The 6,029-nt window shown below is 35.6% G+C and overlaps 1 long non-coding RNA gene across 1 annotated transcript; it reads right to left on the reverse strand.

Annotated features, from left to right (window-relative positions):
- Nucleotides 1-1,295: 1,295 nt before the first annotated feature.
- LOC125245294 lies at nucleotides 1,296-2,993 on the reverse strand. The gene is made up of 3 exons (XR_007179472.1): nucleotides 2,872-2,993; nucleotides 2,499-2,573; nucleotides 1,296-1,708 (listed from the first exon to the last, which is right to left on the reverse strand). It is a non-coding gene; the product is annotated as an uncharacterized LOC125245294 (long non-coding RNA).
- Between the last annotated feature and the right edge of the window lie 3,036 nt (nucleotides 2,994-6,029).

Here is a 6,029-nt window from a genome sequence, read left to right on the forward strand (position 1 = left end):
AGAATTGCGAGATATAAAGTCAGAATTGCGAGGTATAAAATCAGAATTGCGAGATAAAGTCAGAATTGTGAGTTATACAGTCAGAATTGCGAGATATAGTCAGAATTGTGAGTTATACAGTCAGAATTGCGAGATATAGTCAGAATTGTGAGTTATAAAGGCAGATTTGTGAGATATAAAGTCAGAATTGCGAGTTATAAAGTCAGAATTGCGAGATATAGTCAGAATTGTGAGTTATAAAGGCAGATTTGTGAGATATAAAGTCAGAATTGCGAGTTATAAAGTCAGAATTGCGAGGTATAAAGTCAGAATTGCGAGATATAAAGTCAGAATTGCGAGATAAAGTCAGAATTGTGTGATAGAAAGTCGCAATTACCTAGGGCTGCACAATTTATCGTGATTAAATCGCACGCGATCCGGCAAAGGCTGCGTTTATTTAATACGCAGCTTGTCAGAGATGTACGGCTCTGATCAGTAGTAAATGCCTCTCCATCTGAAAGCCAGAGGGCGCTTTTACGTAGAGACTCTAAATATGCCCTGCAGCAGAAGAGTATAATATAACACTCATCATATCGCTGTAGCTGAATAAACAGAAGTCTGAAACGTTTCGATTGATTAAACATGACTGATAAACACACGACTGCTTTATTTTGTGTAAGAAGCCACATCATCTACACAGGATGCTAAACTCGTTACGAAGTGAGTTTGGAGTAAAGAAATTTTATTAAATGTTGTCTTTTGTTGGACAAGATGTTAATAAATGCTTCTCATGTATGGAAAGATGTTTGACGCTTGTTGTTTTTTCAAATGTACATTATAAGCAACTTAAACTCGCAGTGCTTTCAGATGGATTAGCATTTGGAGCCATAGTTCATTGACAAGCCGCGCATAAAAAAAATGAATCGCAACCTTTGCGATTTCATAATCGAACTAAGAATCGTGTTTAAGTGATAATTGCAATCAAGTTCAATGATATTTTCCATATTGTGCAATAAATCGTGCAGCCCTACAATTAAATTTTTTTATTTAGTGATGGCAACAAGCTTCCATAGAGATATCCCTGTCTATTTGTCAGCAAAACTGTCATGCAAACCTTCCCTTTGAGGCACTTGCCCAGTTTCACAGACAAGGCTTAAACTTGTTCACCCAAAAATAAAATTTCTGTCATTAATTACTCACCCTCTTATCATTCCACACCTGTAAGAACTTTGTTCATCTTCGGAACACAAATTAAGATATTTCTGATGAAATCCGAGGGTATCTGATCCACACATAGACAGCAACGTCATTGCACCTTTTGACATCCAGAAAGGTAATTGAAAACTTAGTGAAGTTCTTACAGGTTTGGAACGACAAGAGAGTGAATAATTAATGACAGAAATGTAATTTTGGAGTGAACTAACCCTTAAACTGAAAGCATATCTTAAAATATGTCAGTGTCATTGTTTTGTGTCAAGATGCACAACAGTAATGTTATTTTTTTTCTAAAGCATGTTTAAAAAAGCTACTTAAAAGTCCTAATTTAACTAAAACCTAATCCTGACTTAATCTAAGCCCTGTCTGTGAAACGGGACCAATGATTACAATATAAGGATAATATCTGTTAGTTTTGTAAGTCCATCTATAGTTTCCATCATCTGAAGTCTTCACAAGTGAGGCTGGATCCAAAGTGGAGCTGCTGTAACCTCTAGTAACCTTGCCGGGCATCCTGAGATAGAAAGAGAAAGAGCAACAGCAACAAGAGAAAGATTAGAACTTCCTCTTTTAATGGACTTTGATATGATGATTTGCTGCTCAAGAAACATTTTGAATTATTATCAATGCTGAAAACAGTTGTGCTGATTAATATTGGTGTGAAAATTGTTTTAACAGTTTAAACCCATTTTTATTATTTTTTTTCCCACAGGATTTGTATATAAACCTATAAACTGTAGTGTACTCTAATGGGGTCTATATATATATATATATATATATATATATATATATATATATATATATATATATTTTTTTTTTTTTTTTTTTTTTTTAAAGAAATTAACATTTTTATTCAGCAAGGATGCATTCAATTGACCAAAAGTGAGAGGAAATATTTTTGTTTCAAAAAACATTTTGTTCTTTTTTAACTTCTATTAAACAAAGAATCCTGAGAAAAAAAAAAAAAAAAACGAAGCAGCACAACTGTTTTCAACATTGATAATAATTAGAAATGTTTCTTGAGCATCAAATCAGCATAATAGAATGATTTCTGAAGGATCATGTGACACTGAAGACTGGAGTAATGATGCTGAAAATTCAGCTTTGATCACAGGAATAAATTACATTTTACTATATATTCACATAATAAAAAGTATTTTAAATTGTAATATTTCAAAATGTTTTTACTGTATGTTGATCCAATGAATGCAGCCTTTGTGAACAGAAGATACTTTAAAAACATTAAAAATCTTATCGACCCCACAGTTTTGAACATTAGTGTATGTTTAAGAGGCTTTACTTACTAGTGATGTGGTCCGACAGGAACTTTTTTATCCGCTCCAACTCTGCTATGGTGCAGGGCATCAACAGGGAAGGATCTAGGAACATAAACAATTTGTCACAGAGCCAACAATATTATTATTCAATGCCAGGTTCATTAAAAGCAGGAAAAGAAGAATACACAGAAAACTGAATTTATGTTTTTTTGTTTACTTATTCATTAAATATTGCTCATACAGTGTCACTTACATTTGGATGTCAAAGCCTTCTTAAAACAAATTAAATAAATAAAAACTGTAAATTTGAGAAAATAAAAGAAGAAAATAACAGATGCATGGTATAGGTAAAAAAAATATTGTGGAAAAAATGGATATGGAGTTAATTGGTGAGTTTCACCTGTGTTTCCTTCCTGTCAGCAGGTTCCTTCAGAAATGTTGAAATCTTCGGAGCTTTCCCTCTGTTGTAGAGGGGGGTTATTTTGTCGCTGCTGAAATCACAGAATAATGTTTATCAATATATGTTTACTATGAGAGCTCAAAACGCTTTTGAAAACTTGTGCTCCCTGCAAGTTACGTCACCGATTAACAGTAGGCAACAGTAGACATTTACGTTTATAAATTAGCCAGCTTCTAATCACCCATTGACAGCAAAACCTTTACAAAACTATCAAAACCTCTCATCTACACATAAAGATGTGATTAAAAGCCTAAACTATTATAAACAAATCGATCGTTAGAGTTAGCCTACCTCTTCTGAAAACGGGATGCTAACGGAGATGATAAATTGATGTGCCTGACACTGTTCCACTCATGGATGAAGAGGAGGAAATGGCTGCACAATTTATGGCTGACAAAAATGATAAACCATCTCAGGCTGATCAACCCCTCGCCAACAATTCTGAGGAACAACCAAGTAGTAGCACCACTGAAGAGGAGCTGCAGTCTGAACAAAGAAAAAGAATCCAGCTTGAGATCAAGTTAGAACATTCCAGAGCAGAGATACAGTTTCTCAAGGACAAGCTCCAAGGGCAAACAAGTAACCGTCGTGACAGATATTCAGCCTCTCGGCTGAGTGAAAGTGTGATTCGGATAGAGACATGATTGCCAGATAGAGATGCCTTCAGTGCTGTGTGTGAATATGTTGCTCGTTTTCAGGATTCTGTTACATACTTTGCTGGATGGAGACCCAAAGAAATCATTCTTGAGGACCAGATTTACATGACATTGATGAAACTTCGCCACAACTATACACACCTACACCTGGCTGCACTCTTTCACTGCAGTACAAAAAGTAATGTATTAATAACATTTATAGAGGTTTTTCACAAGGTCCCTTTTAAGGATATAATGAGCACTGTTCCTAGCCGAGAGAAAAACAAGACCTGCATGCCTTCTTCATTTCTACTTTTCTCAAATTGCAGAATGATTTTGGATTTGCACTGACATCAAAATTGCTATTCCCAAGCAAATGGATACACAGTAAGAGACCTATTCTGCGTACTGTGGCATGCACTCCTTCAAAGTACTCATTGGGGTGGCACCAAATGCTGTGATTACATACTGCAGCAAACTTTACCCAGGATCTGTGAGTGATAAGGAGATAGTACTGGATTCTTTTGAACCATTTTAAGCCTAGAGACCTGATTTTGGGTGACAAGGGATTCCTAATCCACAACATTCTGCTGGAAGGATTCACATTGTGTAGCAACAATGCCATCTTCACCCAGGGTATCTGCAGATATGAACAAGCTAAATTTAAGACTTTTTAAGACCTTTTTAATACCACTGTAACACAGTTCGTAAATGGGAAGGAGGAGGTGGGAACTGGCGAACGTTCAAACAAAACTTTAATATATAAATAAACAAATACAAAACGAAAGTAATGCCGGCAGACCCTCGTGGACGTCTGCCGGCCACACAAACATAATAAAACATAAAATATCCAGGCCTGGTCCTCTCTCGTCCTTCACGATCGTTGCTCCTCCTTTTATGCTCCCGGAGCTCCTCTGTGAGAGACTCAAGGCCGGTGCGCCTCCCAGGTGATGCTCGTTATCACTTGCGTCACCGGCCTCGCGTCGTTCCCTCACGGCTCTCGCCCGCCCTGGTCGCCTTACATGAAATTTAAGACCAAACCTGCGATGGAAACACACACACACACACACACATATCAGGCATGTGATCAGCTAGAGATAAAAAAAAAAAAAAGGCAGGAAAGTCTGACCCCGCACCCAAGCCACGCCCTGGCACTTTTTTTTTTAAATATATATTTTATCACATTAAAAATAATGTCATATATTGTAATACATACTATTGTTCTGTAAAAATAATATAAAATGTATTAAGAAAATTGTTATTATTAAAGTACCTGCAAAAAGTTTGGAAACAACAATTTTAAAATAAGTCCCTTCTGCTCACCAGGGCTGCATTTATTTGATCAAATATACATTTAAAAACAGCAACCTTTTGAAATATTCTTACAAAAAAAAAGAAAAAAGTTTTTTTATATTTTATAAAATGTACTTTATTCCTGTGATCATTTTCAGCATCATTACTCCAGTCTCCAGTGTCACATGATCCTTCAGAAATCATTACAATCTGATTTGATGCTCAAGAAACATTTCTAATTATTATCAATGTTGAAAACAGTTGTGCTGCTTTATATTTTTGTGGAAATGGTGATGCTTCATGTTTTCTGACTCAAACAATTTAAATATCTCCTTGCTGTTTTTGTTACATTCATAATCACTACTTTTGTCGGTTCTTTATGGCAAGCTTTATGTGTGCGCTTGAGTGCTATATATGCTAGCAATTACGTAAACGCTCATTATAATGGTTTATTCCAAGTTTATTCCCTTTTATGACATAAAACTAATAAATATGATTAGTCAACTAATGGCTTAAATTAACAATTAGTCAAACGTTATTTCACATATTTTCGATGTTTGCCTCACAGACATGAGAAATTTGTTCAATGAAAGCTTGAAATGTCTACTTTTAAATGAACCAATTCATATCAAAATCAAATATGCAACAGTCTGATTATGTAATCCATATATGAAAGTTGCATTTCTCTCTAAAGGCACATCCGCTGTTCTGTGGTTCTGTAAACATCTTTACAGCCGACACTGACTCAGAAAACATTAATAAAAAATATAAAGGTCTAATTTTTCCTGACACATTCATAATCATTAGGCTACTTTTGCCGGTGCTTCGCAGCAAGCTTTATGTTTTTTGCTTTAGCGTGCAGACTAGATTAGTATTGTGTATTTCCCCCATCTAAAATATAAAGATTGATATTTTTTCTGACGTCTGGACTGTATTTTCAGGTGTTTTGAAAAATATAAACAGATGATTCAATATATTGGTAATTAATAGGCTGCATATAATTAATATTTCTAGTTTCAGCAGAAATGGCGAGAAAGACCGTGGCAGCTCTCACAAACTCTGACAACTGCTGTGGCATCTGGGAATGTCACCGGAAGTAGCGCTGCGACCTGCCAGAGAAGGAGGTCTCTGCTGAACGAAAAGGGGCGTTTCCCAATTTTGGGGCGTTGT

Source organism: Megalobrama amblycephala, linkage group LG1, assembly GCF_018812025.1.
Source record: "Megalobrama amblycephala isolate DHTTF-2021 linkage group LG1, ASM1881202v1, whole genome shotgun sequence".
In the NCBI taxonomy this organism is placed as follows: Eukaryota; Metazoa; Chordata; class Actinopteri; order Cypriniformes; family Xenocyprididae; genus Megalobrama; species Megalobrama amblycephala.